At 39.0% G+C, this 20,533-nt stretch overlaps 1 protein-coding gene and 1 pseudogene across 18 annotated transcripts in view; one reads left to right on the top strand and one right to left on the bottom strand.

Moving 5' to 3' along the window:
- ERC1 (ELKS/RAB6-interacting/CAST family member 1) overlaps nt 1-20,533 on the bottom strand; it is a 536,970-nt gene that overhangs the window by 64,137 nt on the left and 452,300 nt on the right. The gene's annotated exons all lie outside the window — the stretch shown is intronic.
- On the top strand, nt 16,947-17,013 carry LOC128780628 (U4 spliceosomal RNA; annotated as a pseudogene).

Genomic DNA, 20,533 nt, shown 5'->3' with positions numbered 1-20,533 from the left:
AATGGGACTACATCAAATTAAAAAGCATCTGCATGGCTAAAGAAACCATCATCAAAATGAAAAGGGAACCAACTGTGTGGGAAAACATATTTGCCAATGATACAACAGACATGGGTTTAATCTCCAAAATATATATATATCAACAACTCATACAACTTAACACCAGGAAGACAAACAACCCAATTAAAAAATGGGCAAAGGACCTGAATAGACACTTCTCCAAAAAGGACACAGAGATGGCCAACAGACATATGAAAAAATGCTCAACATCACTAGCCATCACAGAGATGCAAACTAAACCTATAATGAGATATTACCTCACACCTGCTAGAATGGTTATCATTAATAAATGAACAAACAAGTGTTGAAGAGGATGTGGAGAAAAGGGAACACTAAGTGCACTCTTGGTGGGAATGCAGACTGGTGCAGCCACTGTAGAAAACAATGTAGAATTTCCTCAAAAAACTAAAAATGGAACTGCCTTTTGACCCAGAGATTCCACTTCTGGGAATATGCCCTAAGAATCCTGAAATACCAAATTCAAAAGAACTTATGTACCCCAATGTTCACAGTAGTGCTATTTACAATGGCCAAGTGCTGGAAGCAACCTAAGTGCCCCTCAGTAAACGAGTGGATCAAAAACTGTGGTACATTTACACAACGGAATACTACACAGCAGAAAGAAGAAGTCCTACCTTTTGTGACAGCATGGATGGAAATGAAGAGTATTATGCTAAGTGAAATAAGCCAGTTGGCAAAAGACAAATACCATATGATCTCACTTACAATTGGAATCTAAAGGACAAAATAAACTAATGAGAAAAACAGAACCAGAGACATGGCAACATGGAACTAATAGCTATAGGAGGAAAGGAGGGAAGGAGGGAAGGAATGGGAACGGATTAGTCAAGGAACATGTATGAATGACTCATGGACATGGACAATGGTGTGGTGATTGTGGGACAGAGGGGTGGGCTAGGTGGAGAGGGGCAAAAGGGAAAAAATTGGGACAACTGTAATAGAATAAACAATACAAAATAAAGTAGGAAAAAATAAGAAGCTGGAAATAAAAAGAATAAAATAAATCTTGAAATTGGAACTATAGAGCTGTTAACTGCATTTTGTCTACGTATTCTTCTTTCAGTGAAAACCTATCCTATCTCATGCAGTATAACAAACACTACTCAAAAAGACAGCAGTGTGTGTGTGGTGGGGGCTGCTTACCAATGAGGGAAGGAAATTTCCTGCTAAGCCTATCTATTCATGTGTTCATGGAGGATATTAAGGCTGTAGCTATTTCAAATACTTGCTTTAATACTTGAAGAATTATAAGGTACACGAAAATAAGATTATTAACCAACAAGGGGGCACACAAATATGTCCAGAAAAAGACAGTGCAGTTAAATGGGCTGTAAGTGGAGAGAATGTTATTATGAGGCACAGAACATATTACAAGCTAACCAATAAAGGGCACAGATATTATACACCCTGAAGGGATGGTCAGCTGAGAGAGTGAGATAACCAGAATCAGGAAAGTCACCCGTCCTACTAGATTCAGAATTGCTAGGAGTAGGTGTGTGTTCCAAAATTCTTCTTCCTTGCTCTTAAGAATAAAGATAGCTCTTCCGGTCAAGATGGAGGTGTAGGGGGATACACTGTACCTCCTCACACAACCAAAAGGACAACAACAATTTAAAAACAAAAACAACCAGAACTGACAGAAAATCGAACTGTATGGAAATCTGACAACCAAGGAGATAAAGAAGAAACATTCATCCAAACCAGTAGGAGGGGTGGAGATGGGCAGCCAAGCGTAGAGGACACGTGGCAAGGTGGTGGTTGGAGGACCCAGCGAGGTGGTGGATTGTGGAGTGGGGTGGGCAAGGCTGCAGCTGGCCAGCAAGGCAAGGCAGCAGCTGGTGGACCCAGTGAGGTGGCGGCTGGTGGAGCTGGTGGTCCCACTTTCACATGCTAATAAGCCGGGAGGAACAGCTGGGGAGTGAGACAGACTGTGTAACCCAGGGCTCCAGCGTGGGGAAATAAAGCCTCAAACCACTGATTGAAAACACCTGTGGGGGTTGATATGGCAGCCAAAGAAACTCTCCCAGCCTCACAGGAAAGCTCTGTTGGAGAGACCCACAGGGGCCTAGAATGTACACAAACCCACCCACCTGGGAATCAGCACCAGATGGGCCCACTTTGCTTGTGGGTAGTGGGGGAAGTGACTGAAATCAGGAAGAGAGCAGAGCAAGCACCACTGTTCCCTCTAGGACTCCTTCTCTACATACAGCGTCACAATGCAGTGACGTGGGTTACCCGGCCCTGGTGAACACCTAAGGCTCCATCCCTCATTACGTAACAGGCCCTCTGAGACACACACAAAAGGCCCAAATGAAAGAACAGATCAAAGCTCCAAAAACATAAAACTAAGCAACAAAGAGATAGCCAACCTATCAGATGCACAGTTCAAAACACTGGCAATCAGGATGCTCACAGAATTGGGTGAATTTGGTTGCAAATTTGATGAAAAAATGAAGGCTATGCTAAGTGAAACAAAGGAAAATGTACAGGGAACCAATAGTGATGCGAAGGAAACTGGGACTCAAATCAACGATTTGGGCCAGAAGGAAGACACAAGCATTCAACCAGAACACAATGAAGAAACAAGAATTCAAAAAAAAAAAAATGAAGAGAGGCTTACGAACTTCCAAGACAACTTTAAACGTTCCAACATCCGAATCATAGGGGTGCCAGAAGGAGAATAACAACAGCAAGAAATTGAACTTATTTGAACAAATAATGAAGGAGAACTTCCCCAATCTGGCAAAGGAAATAGACTTCCAGGAAGTCCAGGAAGCTCAGAGAGTCCCAAAGAAGTTGGACCCAAGGAGGAACACACCAAGGCACATCATAATTACATTACCCAAAATTAAAAATAAGGAGAGAATCTTACAAGCAGCAAGAGAAAAGGACACAGTTACCTACAAAGGGGTTCCCATAAGACTGTCAGCTGACTTCTCAAAAGAGACCTTATAGGCAGGAAGGGGCTAGAAAGAAGTATTCCAAGTCATGAAAGGCAAGGACCTACATCCAGATTGCTCTATCCAGCAAAGATATCATTTAGAATGGAAGGGCAGATCAAGTGCTTCTCAGATAAGGTCAAGTTAAAGGAGTTCATCATCACCAAGTCCTCATTATTTGAAATGTTAAAGGGATTTATCTAAGAAAAAGATAAAAAATATGAACGGTAAAAATGACAGCAAACTCAGTTATTAACAACCACACCTAAAAAAAAAAAGAAAAGCAAACAACTAGAACAGGAAGAGATTCACAGAAATGGAGATCACATGGAGGGTTATCAACAGGGGAGTAGGAGGGGGAGACAGGAGGGAAAGGTACAGGGAATGAGAAGCATAAATGGTAGGTAGAAAGTAGACAGGGGAGGGTAAGAATAGTATAGAAAATGTAGAAGCCAAAGAACTTATATGTATGACCACGGACATGAACTAAAGCGGGGGGAAGGTGGGTGGGAAGGGGTGTGGAGGGCGGAAGGCAATAAAGTGGGGGGGAACTGGGACAACAGTAATAGCATAATCAATAAAATACATTTAAAAAAAGAAAGAACTAATAAAGATAGTTAAGCATCTTCAATTTAGTTCTTGGCTTGAGGCTTAGCTCTCCACAATAAATCACTTACTGTATTTTAGTGAACAATGTAGGGGTTACATATTAGTGTGTGTGTATCAAATAAAAAATAAAAATAAATAGTGGAATAACTTCCCCACTGTACAGTAAAGTTCCAGGGCTATACACTTATGAATAAGAAATTATATGGGACAAAGTCTAGGCGCTGGGGTGGGGAGGAAAAGGCCAAAGAGGAGGAGAAAGGTTAGCAAGCCAAATGAAAGCTGATGCTGGATTTAAAAGGAGAATCTTGGTAGGCAGTTGGCCTCAGGCAAAATGATCACCTTCCAAGGGCATGCCTGTGCACACACTCGAGTGCTGAAACTGGTAACTCAGGCTGCACTCTGATCCGCTGGGTTCTGATGCCTAAAGCAGTCCTGCTCTAACGGTTTGCTGCACTCACACGCCACAGAATTTCTTGGCATTATTACATGTCTGCTAGACAGATGGAGCTGAAAAACAGCAACCTGCTTGTTGCCTGCTGGGCAAAACACAGTAACAACCTTACTGCACCATTTCATTTTCTTCTCTCTTTAAAGCAATGTACCAGTTGTACTGGGTGTGGAGGGGAAGGCCAAGTGGAGTTGCTCAGAGTACACAAAAGGAACCTTCTAACCTTGACGATATCTCAAAAAATAAGGAATAACATAACAAAGGAGGTGAATCTAAATTATAGGGCTCCATCCTGTGGCTCCTTCAAACACTCTACAGGAATAGATAGAAGAAAAGAGCCAAGTATGAGATTTGACAGCTTATCTGTACAAGAGCTACCAAACAGAGGCCAGTCTCTGCAGGAGACTCTTCTGTGATTAACAGTTATTTCAAGGTCGGGTTAAAGGTGTCTTCTTGCATGCTGTGTGTGTACACGGGAAGAGTCGGAGAGTACACAAAAGCAATTTGCCATTAGTCACATTACCATTTCTACTCCAGTGTCAAATCAAACACAACAGACCAGGCAGATATTTAGAAGTCTACTACTGTGGCCATGAGAGTCTCGTTCTGTGTCTGAAGCCTTTGATAGACATGGCTCCTCAGTAAACACTGCTTAACAAGAACATGGCCTCAGAGGTTACTGATGGGATGGAAAGAGAGTTTACCCATCACTTGGAATGCAGGGGGGAAATAGAAATGTATCTGTAGCTGTGTAAACATATCAGAAACAGGTACCTGTGCTATTTAGAGAAAGACAAATTACATACAGGAATTTGATCTCTTACTGCTAAAGTTGAAAATACGAAAAAAACAGGTCAGAAACATTTATAATTGGGCATGTATAAAAATGCCCATGTGTATGGCTGCAGTGGCAGAGGGGTGCAAGGGTGAGGGGAGGAAGGATCTGAGCAGAGGGTTCTGAGCCAGTATTTTCAGCTTTAGTACAGTTTAGAACTCTGCAGACCTGAGAGCACAAAAGAGTGCCTCAAGAACTGAAACCATGTCAGGCCAGGAGGCACAAAGGGGATCTCCTTAACTTCTTCCTTCCGTTACTATGAATTGACAAATGCTAGGCTCTCAGTGAATTGGCAGCTAATCCCAGGAAAGGCATGGGTGTCCGCTCCTACCTACCTCAGCTTTGCTTTGTCTCCACACACTATTCTTCTTTTCCTCTCCTCTCTCCTCCTGACCTACCCACGTGAACAATCTTTATTTCTAGTCCACACATATACATGTACCAAGAAGTGTCTGAGATTCTAAGAGGGATCTTGGCTGTTCTGAGTTGTCCTTCCTGGATTTATGTCTGTCACAGGAAATCATATTTAAAAAGCAAATTCTTTCTGAAATTTTTATATGCCATGAACAAATCTCATGGATTAACAATTCCAGACCACCCCTTTTACCTTGGGAGTAATCCAACCTTTGAGTGGGGAAGAAAGATTTGAGAAAAACGAGTTATGAAGACTTTTTCCTACCCATTTTTAAAAAAATACATTTTATTGATTATGTTATTATAGTTGTCCCATTTTTTTTTCTCCCCTTTATTCTCCTCCGCTCTCCTCTGCTCTCCCCCCTGTCCACCAGAATTCACCCCCCTCTCCTTAGTTCATGTCCATGGATCGTACATAGAAGTTCTTTGGCTTCTCTATTTTCTATACTATTCTTAACCTCCCCTGTCTATGTTGTACCTACCATTGATGCTTCTTATTCCCTGTGCCTTTCCCCCCATTCTCCACCCACCCACTCCCTGTTAACAACCCTTCATGTGATCTCCATTTCTGTGATTCTAGTTCTTGTTCTAGTTGTTCTCTTAGTTTTTGTGTTTATAGGTTCAGTTGTTGAGAGTTGTGAGTTTGTTGTCATTTTATTGTTTATATTTTTGATCATCTTCTTTTTCTTAGATAAGTCCCTTTAACATTTCATATAATAAGGGCTTGGTGATAATGCACTCCTCAAACTTGACCTTATCTGAGAAGCACTTTATCTGCCCTTCCATTCTAATTGAAAGCTTTGCTGGACAGAGTAATCTTGGATGTAGGTCCTTGCCTTTCATGACTTGGAATACTTCTTGCCAGCCCCTTCTTGCCTGGAAGGTCTCTTTTGAGAAGTCAGCTGACAGTCTTATGGGAACCCCTTTGTAGGTAACTGTGTCCTTTTCTCTTGCTGCTTGTAAGATTCTCTCCTTATCTTTAATCTTGGGTAATGTAATTATGATGTGCCTTGGTGTGTTCCTCCTTACGTCCAACTTCTTTGGGGCTCTCTGAGTTTCCTGGAAGTCTATTTCCTTTGCCAGACTGGGGAAGTTCTCCATTATTTGTTCAAATAAGTTTTCAATTTCTTGCTGTTGTTGTTCTTCTTCTGGCACCACTATGATTCGGATGTTGGAACGTTTAAAGTTGTCTTGGAGGTTCCTAAGCCTCTCTTCATTTTTTTTGAATTCTTGTTTCTTCATTCTGTTGTGGTTGAATGTTTATGTCTTCCTTCTGGCCCAAATTGTTGATTTGAGTCCTGGTTTCCTTCTCTTCACTGTTGGTTTTCTGTATATTTTTCTTTATTTTGCTTTGCATAGCCTTCACTTTTTTCTGTTTTGTGACCATACTCAACCATTTCTGTCAGCATCCTGATTACCAGTGTTTTGAACTCTGCATATGATAGGTTGGTTACCTCTCCATTGCTTATGTCTATTTTTGGAGCTTTGATCTGTTCTTTTATTTGGGTCATATATATATATTTTTGTGTCTGCATGCCTGTTACGTAGGAAGGGGTGGAGCCCTGGGTATTCACCAGAGCAGAGCAACCCACTTTGCTTTGTTGTGGTGCTATATGTGGGGGAGGGGTCCCAGAGGGAACAATGCTACTTGCTTGGCTCTCAGCTAGCTTTTAGTCACTTCCCCTGCTACCCATAAGCAAATTGGGCCCTTCTAGTGCTGATTCCTGGGTGGATGGGTTTGTTCTAGGATCCTGTGGGTCTCTCCAACGAACTCTCCTGTGAGGCTGGGAGTTTATCCCACCACCGCAACACCCACATCTAGAGGCTTTGAGGTTTTATTTCCCCACTCTGGAACCCTGGGTTACACAGTCTGTCTTGCTCCGCAGTTGTTCCTCCTGGTTTATCCACATGCAAATGTGGGACTGCCCGCTTCTCCCGCTGTTGCCTTGCTGTGTGTCCTCCCTGCCCCAGCTGCCTGTGTCCACCCCTCCTACCAGTTTGAATGCATGTTTCTTTCTTAATTCCTTGGTTTTCCAACTTCCATACAGTTTGATTCTCTGACAGTTCTGTTCCCCCCCCGCCCTTAAATTTGTTGTTGTCCTTCTTTTGGTTGTGCGAGGAAGCCTCATCTTGGCCAGACCCATTTCCTTTATTTGAGAGTAAAACCTCCCATACAGTCAATGAATTAACCTCCTCATCCCCCATAACACACATTCTAACAGACATCACCATTTCTATATTACTAGTCACTGATACCTAAGCAAAGCTCTATTATTTGAGGATATAAATGTGACTGACAAAACAGAAATCCTCCAAGTTGTGACTGATGTTATATGTTGTAAGTTAACAGCCAGGGAATTCAGGATTAAATAGCCTGGGGCATGCCAAGCCTTTGTGTACATATAACCCAGTCTTCGGAAGAAGCGCCCACGTGCCCTGATTCCCTCCATCTATCCGAGGGCTCCTTACATGCTGACGGATGATCAATTCGGAGGTGCAGTGGCACAGTGGAGGAGTCACATTGGAATGGGAGAGACAGAATGATCAGAAAGAGCAAAGCCTAGCATTTCGAGAAAGCTGACAGGTCCTGAGAGAGTACTAGCAAGTGGAAAAATAAGGTGGAGGCAGGCTGAGGGGGAATGTTCCAAGGAACCAGAAATGCAGTACATCTGGGCTAAAGCCTGTGAAGCTACATGATCTGACAAAGAGTAAGCAGGGTCCTAGTGTGGTTGTGAAATGTCTTGATAGTAGGAGGAAAAAAGTTAAGTTTGTACAGAGTCTTTACAATTGTTTTATAAACCAGGTTCTAACCCTACGTTTTGGTACAGGCACCCACACCCAAATCTGTAACAGTTTTAGTGAGGTAATACAAAGGATACAGACCATGTTTCTGATCTAATCAGAGGACTGAATATATACTATAGGTGTTTAGAAAACAGGAAACAGAATGAAAGAGACAAATTCTGCAGGTAAGGCAAAGAAGAAAAGGGACAAGAGAATAAAGAAACACACCTTTTCTTCATCATGTTAATCTGTTCATTTAGTGCTTTGCGGTGGCCTCTTCTCAGGGAGTTGTAAATTGTTGGTGCAATAGACTTTAACTGTGACTAAAGGGAAGAACGACTGTCTCCATCCTTTAACCAATATGCCCGGATATATGCACCACACAGTTTGGGGGGATTCGTCCCATTTAGTCATTTTGTGGGTTTTAGCTGCTATAATCCCCTTACATATGAGATGCTTCTGCTGACAAGAAAGAGAAAGCCTTTCTTGGATTATCCACAGGGCACAAAGCCTCTGCCATCTTATTCATCTAAGCACTAAGATCTCACGCTGTTTGGTCTGATATACTTCTGTTATTCGTCTAATAAACCAGCCACATGTCATTTCTAGATGTACCTCTTCAAAGAACACTGCCAAGTATTCCTAAGGCTGACAAATTTGTCTCAGACTATGCTGTGAGTTTGGTGCCATTCATTCAATATACCTAAAGATTTCATTAATATGCCTGTCTCAATGATCATATATTCTGTGCTCGAGAAAAAAGCGCCAGGTTCACACGTTACTGAAGACACATGTATGTGCACACACACAAATGTGCACGCAGCGTGGTCTGCTTGGCAGAGGCCAGGCTCTTCTGGAGCTCCTGCATCTTCGGGTCTCTTGGAGCAATTCCAACTTGTACCTTCTAGGAAAGCAGTTGTTTGCCTGGCTGCTTGCCTTATGTGCTCCCACGTTAGTTACTTCCCTCATGAAAATTTTTGTTAGTTAGCCATGGAGTTAAATTAACTTAGGTATAGGCTTCTGCATCTCATGACCATAGCTAAGAATTTTATCTATTTGAACATTTCTCTGGCAAAAGCTGCTGTGGCATCTCACACCTAACGGTGCTACATTTCAGACAGACAGAGACATCTCTATTCTTTAGTGCCAGGGAAGGCAATGCAGCTGGCTGTGGCCATGGCCCTGACCCATCAAAACACCATAGGTATGAGCATACAGGCCCTTCGTCGGTAATCACGTTAATTACTTGAAAAAAGGCTTTTTTACCCAGAGGCTGCCCTCAGCAGAAACCGATTTGTATCACTTATATTACGTGAAGCTATAAAACTGTTGCACTGTCTTGACGGCCCTGTGAGGCAGTGCAGAACTGCAGAGCGGTGCGGTGCAGGACTCAAGGGCATGGGCTGTAGAGACAGACTGTCTGGCTTAACTCCAGGGCCTGCAACATTCCAGCTATGAGACTCAGGACGAGTTACTTCTGGGACAGTGCTTGCTGTGGAGTTGTAATAACCCGTATGTCCACCACATACTAAGCTTCTTCTATAATTATTAACTATTGTTATTTCCAAGAATCTGTTTCACCATCTGTAAAATGGGAATAATAATGTTAATCCTTGTGAGGACTTGAGTCCATGTAAAATGCAAGTTAGCTGACATTCAGACCCTGAGGGCATTTTAACCCTATCTTTGCCCTTAACTGTATAGTCAGTGACTATGGATGGTGAGATAATGGCATGGGAAGTAATGAGAAGGACAAAGAATTGGATAAGCAAATTGGACAGCAGACCAGGGTCTAGTAAGTTATAGTCCGTGGGCCAAATCCAGCACTGTGAACGGAATAGTTCTGACAGCGTGTGTGGTTCACAAAGTATAAAATATTTATTATTTGGATCTTTACAAAAATGTCTGCCAATTCTTAAAATAGACCAATTCCAGATAACACGGTAACTATAATATTACAGAGGAAATGCTTATAATTTTCTCACAGATTAGTTAAAAATAATTATTGTTTTATAAAAATTCAATTCATAATAAATATTACTTGCATGAATAGCAATGCCAATACAAAATAAAACACTGGCTAAACAGAAAATTGGATTTAGCAGTGGGCATAAAAAGAAAATTCACAGTTGCTGAAAATTATAATTAGAAAAATTTCATATACACAAAACCCTGTGTAATAAATAAATAAAATCTTTATAAATCTTTATTTATTTATAAATAAAATCTTTATAAAATTTTACACATGGAAAATAATTGATATTAAAATGCCTTAATAAAATAATATTGAAAAATTAGACATGTTCAACTATATGCATAGAAAACTGATAAAGAAATTGATTAAATTAACTTAGTTTTTAACTCCAGGAAATATTCAGTGAAAATTCCTTGATATTGGAATAACTTGACTTAAATGTTTGTGAATAGGTCAAATACTTCCATCGAGTCATACGTTCTCAAAGTTAAACAAGTATAAAACACTAATTGGATCAAAACAGCATCCTGTACTCACTTTGAGTACAGAACATAAAGATGGTTCACATTCTGGAGACCTAGGTTGCTTACCCTCTTCTCCCTGCCCCACTTTCTAAATGAAAAATGTAAGGCGCAGAGAGGTAACCTAACTTGTAAATATAGTTAGCACATGTTACTTGCATCACAGCTTGCTGCGTTTCACCTTGACCAATTACAGAACATGAAGGCTTTATTTCACTGCTATCTGAATAGTTCCTGTGGGCAAGTGAACTTTCTGAACTGTAAGTGGGCTTTCATATTGTGTTCTCTATTTCCTAAAACAAAGAAGACTAAAAACAATTAGGGACATTCGTAGAAGAGCCAAAGCTTCTTGATAATGAATACATCCCCATTTCTTGAACACTTCTGTTATTGTACCCATTTGGGCCCATAGCAGTATTCTCCACAACAGAGTAAGTAGCTCCTAACTGGCCTTGTTTCCAGCATTTGCCCCTCTTCGTCCATCCTCCATGGACTGCAATGGCATACTAAGGTCTCCATGATACCTGCTGCTGACTACACCAGCCTCCTCATGGCTTGTTGCCCCCCAACCCTCACTCTATGGCGGTTTTAAAATAAGTACACAAATTCTCTGACATTCCTCCCTTCAAAAAGTAGAGCCTAAGACACTCTGCTCCATCAAGTGTGGGATGGTCTTAGTGAGGGCTTCTAAGGGATAGAATGTGGTAGAAGTGATGGCTTGTAACTTCTGATTCTAGGTCACAAAAGACATTAGGGCTTCCTCCTTGTTCTCTTCTCTTGAATCATTGAGTTTGGGTGACATCGGCCATTGTGTCACAAGGCCATTCCAGCAGCCTTGTGGACAAGACTGTAAGGTAAGAAATGGCAGGTTGTTTCCAACAGCCAGCATGAACTGTGGGTGGGCATCTTAAAACTGGATTCTCCAACCCCAGAACTGGGTAACTGCAGTCCCACCTGACAGCTTGACTATAACTCCCTAAAAAACTCCAAGTGAGACCTAAGGATTAGTTAGTTGCTAAGCTGCTCCTGAATTCCTGACCCACAGAAACCAATGAGACAACAAAGGTTTATTGTTTTACGCTGACAAGTTTTGGGGTAATGTGCTATGTAGAAATAGATAATTAGCAACTATTCATAGTGAACTACTGAGATTATACCAAATTTGTTATGCTGGGTATACTTCTGTATCTTTGCAAACGCTGTTTCATGATGTAATACTGGACCTGTTTGGCAGATGCCTAGTGCTCCTGCAAGAGGCAGCTCACGTACCACCTCCTCTTGAACCCTTGAATCTCTTATGGTGAACTGGGTTTTTCTATTGCACCTTTCATAGTGTTTTCTGTCGGAGAAAATATGGTGCTTAATATTTGTTTTGGGGTCTCGAGACAGGCATTTTAATCCATACACCTAATGCAGTGTAGGTATGAGGTAGACTCCCAATAAATATTTTTTTACTTCATTTTCTCATTTCAGTCAGTTTTTAACCAAACAATAAAAACTTCAAACCACAGATGTCAATGATAAGGACTGTGGAAAATGTGCTTTTCAGTTTGTTAAAACATAAATTTAGGGATGAACATCTTGGTTTAATTTCTGGAAGATATAACAATATGAATACAAGATTTTAAATAGTGACCCACCAACAAAATGACTATGAGGATGTAAACTTTTAAGATGTTTTCACTTAATACCAAAATGCCAAAAGCAAAATTTGAATAGCTTATTTTATATTTACAGGAAAAGAAACTGAACCCAGATAGTCTAAGAGCTTTCTAGGTTTGCCAAATCCCTCCTCATGCAAAAATTTGTGATTCTAGTCTTCAAATGGAGGAAGAAAGGATGGTATATATTCAGTGTTGACTATCTTTCAATGAAAAGAAATGAAATCTTGCTAACATGTTGTTTGCCTTAAAACCTGAATTTTCACCAAAAAGAATCAGCCATCTGTTTTAAATATTTTAAAGACTAAGCCTCTATTTGTGCTCTGCTTTGATCTCCTAGGATAATAGGAAGACAGTGATACAGTCCAGCTACACCTCAATCAAGTGTGCTCATTTAATTTATCCCAGAAATGCTGGCTGCCAGAGCCAGCTGGAAACTTCAGCCCCCTTATCCCAGGACCAGGAAGAAGAAGGAAGACACATCAAGGGAGAACAGCTCTTTTGTTTTGGTTGATGACGCATTTTTGTGTCCAAGAAAATATTCCTTTAACCCAAAACAGATAGTAATCCTAAAGACAGAGAATATAGAAAATAACAAATTAGTGAGGAGCTGAGGACAAGTTAATGAAAGGAATACTGTAGAACCCATTGTAACAAGACTATTGTTTAATAGTTCAGATAAAATGTGAGTGAAATCCTATACTCCAGAACATAACTCTACAAAATAAAAATGTGATATAATAGGCAAGTGTTAAGCCTGTCTTCCAAAACTGGTATTAAAAAAGGGTTCTATGTTAACTGAGGGCTGTGGGTAGTGCACTTGATACATTCTAGAAGATGTACTGGATATTGACGGGAGCTGAGATCAGTCTGGGAGACTGATAAACACGAATGGTGTCAGACTATAGGAAACCTTGTTCGGGTGCAGAGGAAATGAAAAGATTAAAAATAGCTACTGATGCATAGGACTTTAAATAAAACGCACAAGACTTTTCTTTAGGGTAAAACTCACCAGGTTTTTTTTAATAAATACTTCCTGAGTTCTGTGGGATCCTCATATTTTCAGATGACTGTGAAAAACAATCAAGTTGTGAAGAGTTTTTTTTTGCATTAAGCACAAGAATATTTTTATTGTCCAGGAAAAATGTCTAAATCATAAATACCACCACAAACAAGAGGAACAGCTCTTCCTCATAGGACAAATGCTCATCATCACTAAGAAATAAACTCATGGATTTGAGAACATATGTCCCAGAGATGTTTAAAACACTATAATTTTCAGTCTAAAATAAATCAAGTGAGTCACAGGACAAGGTCACCTCAAATCACTCAGCAGAAACTACAAAAACGTAGGGTGCTTCTGTGGCACATTATATATGTTATCTTAAAAATACATTAAGAGAAAGGTGTCTTCCACAAATTACTTAAAACTTACTCAGGTGGTCTTAAAACTTACTCAGGTGGTCTAAGAGGTCTCTGCCTCCACAGACCTCATGTAATCACTGAGCCTGTCAAGAATCCCTTAGAACCACAGTGCACAGGTGGTGCTCCTGCTTCTTTCTGTTGTCTGAAAATCACCCTCAGGTCCAAAGAAAAAGTCACCTGCCACTATGGGGTGCTTCTTGTAGGTAATTAGGTCTGATGACATTTGGGGATAACCTCCCACGCCATGACACGTTGGAGTGGTATCTATCTACATCGTTGCTCAGGCAGTACTGATGCATGTGGCAGTTAAAAAAATACTTTTATTTTTTTGGACCTGCATATTTATCTGTTTTGGAATGCAGTTGTTTCCTTATTGGGTTTCAAATATAAGACTGCTGCAGTCACATCACACACACACACAGGCTCTGTCCGGGCTTTTAAAACAGAGCGTAGGTGAAAGAGAGTTTGAGATACTTCTGGACTGGTGACCAATTATCAAAGAAATCCTACTGTGTGAATAAAATATGTAAATTTACTTGGAATGCCCCTATGTTCTACGTCCTGGGGGCATAAGTGTCCAAGTGGGCAAGGAGGAGGGCAAAGGCAGCCATGGCAAAGCAATCACATCAGTCATAATGCTTCTAAAGCACAAAAGTGTTTTTATAAGAAAAAAGTGGAGCTCTTGGGTCCTTGCCTCCAAGTTGACCAAAAAGTACTCTCTCACTCCCAACTATTAAATACAATCCAAGACAAATGCCTTACCAAAATTATACATGAACCAAAATTATACCAGTTTTAGCATGTTTATTTCTGAGAAAAAGGGAACATTACAGTGAGCCTCCTCCAGGCTTCATGGGTCTCTCCTATTTTCCTCCCTAAGACAGCCAGGCAGATGGTCTCTAACCGCTTTAAAGATCTTTAGAACCAGAAACAACTACTCTTTTCCAACTCCCCTGTGAATAAACTATTTTTTAAAAATAAGATAGTAGAATTATTGTATTCTATACTGTAAAAGGATGTTGGTAATGGTTAAATCAAAAAATATCTTGAGACAAATAAAAATGGAAATGTATCATACCAAAATTTATGGGATGCAGCAAAAGCTGTTCTGAAGAAAAAGAAGTTCACTGCAATAAATGCCTACCTCGAGAAACAAGAAAGATATCAAATAAACACCTGAACTCAAGGAACTAGAAAAAGAACAAACAAAGCCAAAATTTAGTAGAAGGAAGGAAATACCAAAGATTAGAGCAGAAATAAATGAAACAGAGACTAAAGAGACAACAGAAAGAACAATGAAATTAAAAGCTGGTTATTTGAAAAGGTAAAATTGACAAACGTTTAGCTAGAGTCCCCAAGAAAAAAAAGAGAGGACTCAAATAAATAAAATCAGAAATGAAAGAGGAGATTTTACAACTGATACCACAGAAATACAAAAAAAAAAAAATCATGACAGACTACTATGAACAGATATACCAACAAACTGGACAAATTAGAAGAAATGGGTGAATTCCTAGAAAGATACAACCTACCAAGACTGAATCAAGATGAAATAGGAAATCTCAACAGACCAGTTACAACTAAGGAGATTAAATCAGTAATCAAAAAACTTCCAACAAACGAAAGTTCAGAACCAGAAGGCATCACTAGTGGATCTTATCAAACGTTCAAAGAAGTAAGACCAATCCTTCTCAAACTCTTAAAAAAAAAAAAAAACAGATGAGAAGGGAATGCTGCCAAATCATTTTACAAGGCAAGCATTACTCTGATACAAAAACCATACAAGGATGCCACAAAAAAATTACAGGCCTATATCCTTGATGAACATACATGCAAAATTTGTCAAAAAAATATAAGCAAACCGAATCCAACAATACAGTATTAGGATCATACATCATGATCAAGTAGGATTTATTCCAGGGATGCAAAGATGGGTTAACACCCACAAGTCTGTCAATGTGTACACCACATCATAAAAATAAAGGATAAAAATATATGATTACCTCAAAAGATACAGAAAACACACTTGACAAAATTCAACATCCATTTATGATGAAATCTCTCAACGAAGTAGGTATAGAGGGAACATACCACAATATAATAAAGGCCATATACGACAAGTCCACAGCTAACAACTGTGAAATGCTGAAATTTTTTCCTGCTAAGTTCAGGAACAAGACAAGGATGCCCACTCTTGCCACTTTTATTCAACATAATATTAGCCTAGCTGGAGCAATTAGGCAAGAAAAAGAAATAAAAGGCATCCAAATTGGCAAGGAAGAAGTAAAAATGTCAGTATTTGCAGATGACATGATATTATATATAGAAAACCCAAAAGAATCCATTAAATAACTTTAGAATAAGCAAATTCAGTAATGTTGAGGGACACGGTCAATGTATGAAAATTTATTGCATTTCTATACACTAATAATGAAACAAAATAAGAAAAGAATCAGAAACAAATTAAGAAAAGAATCCCATTTAAGATTACATCAGAAGGAATAAAATGCCTAGAAAAACATTTAACCGAGTCATTAAACAACTCAAGAAAAGAAATTGAAAAAGACACAAAAATGGAAAGATATTTCATGCTCAAGATTACAAAAATTAATATTGTTAAAATGTCCATACTACCCAGAGCAATCTTCAGATCAAATACTATCCTTATCAAAATTCTAACGGCATTTTTCACAGAAACAGAACAAAGAACAACCCTACAATTTGTATGGAACCATAAAAGACCCCGAAGAGCCAAAGCAATCTTGAAAAAAAAGAACTGAGCTAGCGGCATCATGTGCCCGGATTTTTAGCTTTGGATTGGCCGAAAAGACCGTTTAGTTTTTCTGTAAAATAAAAGACACAGTTTTCATTTTTACCAATAACTATTGATTTGGATATTTTGAGTATGTTAACTATCTCCCCCTTGGTAGGACATTGATTGTTCTCAATTAATGTCTCGACTTGACTGCTATCTACTTCAAGTGGTCTACCTGACCTGGAGCATTGTCCAGCAAGAAATCAGTGTGAAACTTCACAAACCACTTTTGACACATTTGATCAGTCACAGCACCTTCTCCATACACTGCAGAAATCTTTTTCTTTTGCGTTTCACTTGTGTTTTTACCTTTCTTGGAAAAATAAAGCATAATATGCTGAAAATGTCATGTATTTTCTTTTATCTTCAATATTAAAACAGCTACACAAAAATTCCCCAATTTTGATAAGTTTTTTTCTTTTTAAATGCACACTGACGTAGCTTTGCGCAGTGGCAGTATCGTAGCCAATGAGGTTTATCCGAGGCGCGATTATTGCTAATTAAATGCACACTGACGTGACAGCTGTCACAATACAACCTAACAAAATTGTTTCAAATGAGGACAACTAAATGCTATTAGAGCCATCATATGGACAAAACCAAACAAACTTTTTGGCCAACCCAATATATTATAAAGTAATAGGAATTAAAATAATACAGTACTGGCACTAAAAGCAGACACAGAGAGAAACAGAACAGGGAGCCCAGAAACAAACACACACATATATGGTCGGTTAATGTATGACAAAGGAGCCAAGACTATAGGGTGTGGGAAGAAAAGCCTCTTCAGTAAACAGTGTTGGACAGACTGGACAGCCGCATGCAAAGAATGAAACTGGACCTCTGTCTTACACCACACACAAAAAGTAACTTAAAATGGATTAAAAACTTAAATGTAACACATCAAATCTTAAAATTCCTAGAAAAAAACATAGGTGGTAAGCTCCTTGACATAGTTCTTGGCAATAATTTTTGAACTTAACATTAAAAACAAAGGCAACAAAGGCAAAAGTAAACAGGAAGTCTAACTAAAAAGCTTTTGCACAGCAAAGGAAACTACCAACGAAATGAAAACATAACCTACCAAATGGCAGAAAGTATTTTCAAATCATTTATAAGATAAGGGTTTATATCCAAAATATATAAAAAACTCATACAACTCAACAGGCAAAAATCCCAAACTACCTGATTTAAAAACAGACTGATGATCTGAACAGAAATTTTTTCTGAAGACATACAGACGGACAACAGGCACGTGAAAAGATTCTCTCTATCACTAATCATCAGGGAAATGTAAGTCAAAACCACAATGAGATTTCTCCTCTCACACTTGTAAGAATGGCTGTTATTAAAAAGACAAGAATAAATGCTGGAGAGGAAGGAGAGAAAATTTCACTGTTGGTGGAAATGTAAACTGGCGCAATCACTATAGAAATGAGTATGGAAGTTCCTCAAAAAATTAAAACTACCCTATGATCCAGGAATTACACTTGTACTTATCTGTAGAAGATGAAAACATTTAATCAAAAAGATATATGTACCCCCATGTTCATTGCAGCATTATTTAAAATAGTCATGGAAACAACCTAAGTGTCCATTTGATGGACAAATGGCGAAAGAAATTCTGATACAGCCCCAGCTGGTGTGGCTCAGTGGATTGAGTGCCAGCCTGTGAATCAAAGGGTCACTTGGTTTGATTCCTAGTCAGGGCACATGCCTGGGCTGTGGGTTGGGTTCTCGGTGGGAGGTGTATGAGAGGCAGCCGCACATTGATGTTTTTCCCTCTCTTTCTCCCTCCCTTCTCTTCTCTCTAAAAATAAAGAAACTAAAATCTTTAAAAGAAAAAAAAGGAATTCTGATATATATACCTATATATTATAATATATATATTCCATTATATATGCCCATATATATAATGTCCATATATATAATGGAATATTATTCAGTCATAAAAAATGAAATTTTGCAATTTGTGACAACATCAATGGACCTTGAGGACATAACACTAAATTAAATAAATCAGACAGAGAAAGACAAATAGCAGATGATCCCTGAGCCCTGGCCTGGTGGCTCGGTTGGTTGAGTGTTGTCTCATACACCAACAAGATTGTGGGTTCGATCCCTGGTCGGGGCATGCATGAGAGGCAATAGATCAATGTTCCCCTCTCACATTTATGTTTCTTTCCCTCTCTTCCTCCCCCCCTAAAATCAATAAGCTTGTCCTTAAGTGAGGATTAAAAAAACAACCCCCTTCCTAACCCCCCTCCCCCCAAAAAACCAACAACAAAAAATGTCAAACTCATAGATAAAGAGAAAAACATATTGGCGGTTGTCAGAGGCAGGAGTGGCAGGTGGGAGAAATGGATGAGCTACTTTTGGTTTTTATAAAAAATAATTAAATAAATTGAATAATAATAAAAAGGAGAACATAACAGAATTATTGTATTTCATACTCTAAAAGGGTATTAGTAATGGCTATTATCAAAAAGAGAACAGTGTGGCTGAGGATGAGGAAAAGGGAACCTTTGGGCACTATTTGTAGAAAGGTAAACTGATGCAGCCACTATAGAAAACAGGTTCCTCCCAAAACTAAAAATAGAACCACCAATTGATTCAGCAATTCTAATTTTAGGTATATATCAAAAGGAAAAAAATCACTATCTCAAAAAGACAGCTGCATCCCTACATTTGCTACAGCATTATTTACAACAGCCAAGACATAAAAACGACCTAAGTGTCCATTCACAGATGAGGAGATAGGAAAATGTGGTACTTTTATACAATGGAATATTAATGCCGTAACAATGAAGTAAATACTGCCATTTGTGACAGTATGGAGGGACCTTGAAGATATTAAGCCTAGTGAAGCAAGTGAGGCAGAGAAAGACAAATACTGAATGATCTAACTTGTATGTGGAATTTAAAAACTGAATTCATAGATACAGAGAGCAGATGGATGGCTGCCGGAGGGGCAGGTTGGTGAGATGAGTGAAAGGGACAAAGGGTGCAAATTTCCAGTTACGAGGCAAACTAACTCCTGGAGATATAATGACAGCATAGTGACTAAATTAACAAAAAACTGTTAACTATGTGAGATGATGGATGTTAACTAAACTTACTCTGGCAATCATTTGGCAATATATATGATATACCAAAACATTATGCTGTATACCTAAAGCTAATACAATGTTCTAAGTCAATTACCTCTGAATAAAATAGGGGTATGGGGTGTTATTATGTGGAGAAAGAGCTTTGGTTTAAATAAGTATCAGGAGAGCAGTTTAAATTGAGCCAAAGTTAGTTAAGACATACATTTATAAATTTGTCCTTCATGGACATAAATTTGTCCATGACATACTCCGACTCTTTTATTACCTCTCCATTAAAACCATCTTACATTGTATGTACAATCAGATTATTATTTTTTCTTCATATCTAACCCAGAGTGCCTACTCACAATGTCATTATAAGGTTGTTCTTCTTCTTGTTCCTTCAATATTAAATATCAGAAGGCCAGGACCAATGCACAGTTAATCTGGGAGGTAACTAACTTCCTAAAGTACTTTTTTATCCATAGCATCTCATCCTCTATGAGACTTCTAAAATAAGAGTATTAAAAAGAAACAAATTATACATATAAAGGAAACAATCATATTATCTGGCAATTTGCCACTCCTATAATACCAGAAAGACAATATTCAATAAATATTCATTGAATGTCTATTACTTTATTTTGCCATGTATAATGTGCACTTTTTTTGTCAAATTTCTTGAGGGAAAAACAAGCGTGTCCACTATGCATGGTATAATGGTGACACACCATGGGTATAATAATGGGCATAATAATCCCGCGTATAATGCTCACACAAACATGGGCGCACATCACCCACGGCAAAATACAGGGTATCTGCCAGAGAGCACTTAAAGTGACCCGCCCTGTCACTTTATACTGCTCCTTGTGATGTAAGACTGACAAAGTAGATTTCCAGACAAAGAATGTTCCCAGAAATAGAGGGATATTTCGTA

The sequence above is a fragment of the Desmodus rotundus genome, chromosome 3, assembly GCF_022682495.2.
Source record: "Desmodus rotundus isolate HL8 chromosome 3, HLdesRot8A.1, whole genome shotgun sequence".
NCBI lineage: Eukaryota > Metazoa > Chordata > Mammalia > Chiroptera > Phyllostomidae > Desmodus > Desmodus rotundus.
This window is presented reverse-complemented; position numbering and strand designations above follow the sequence as displayed.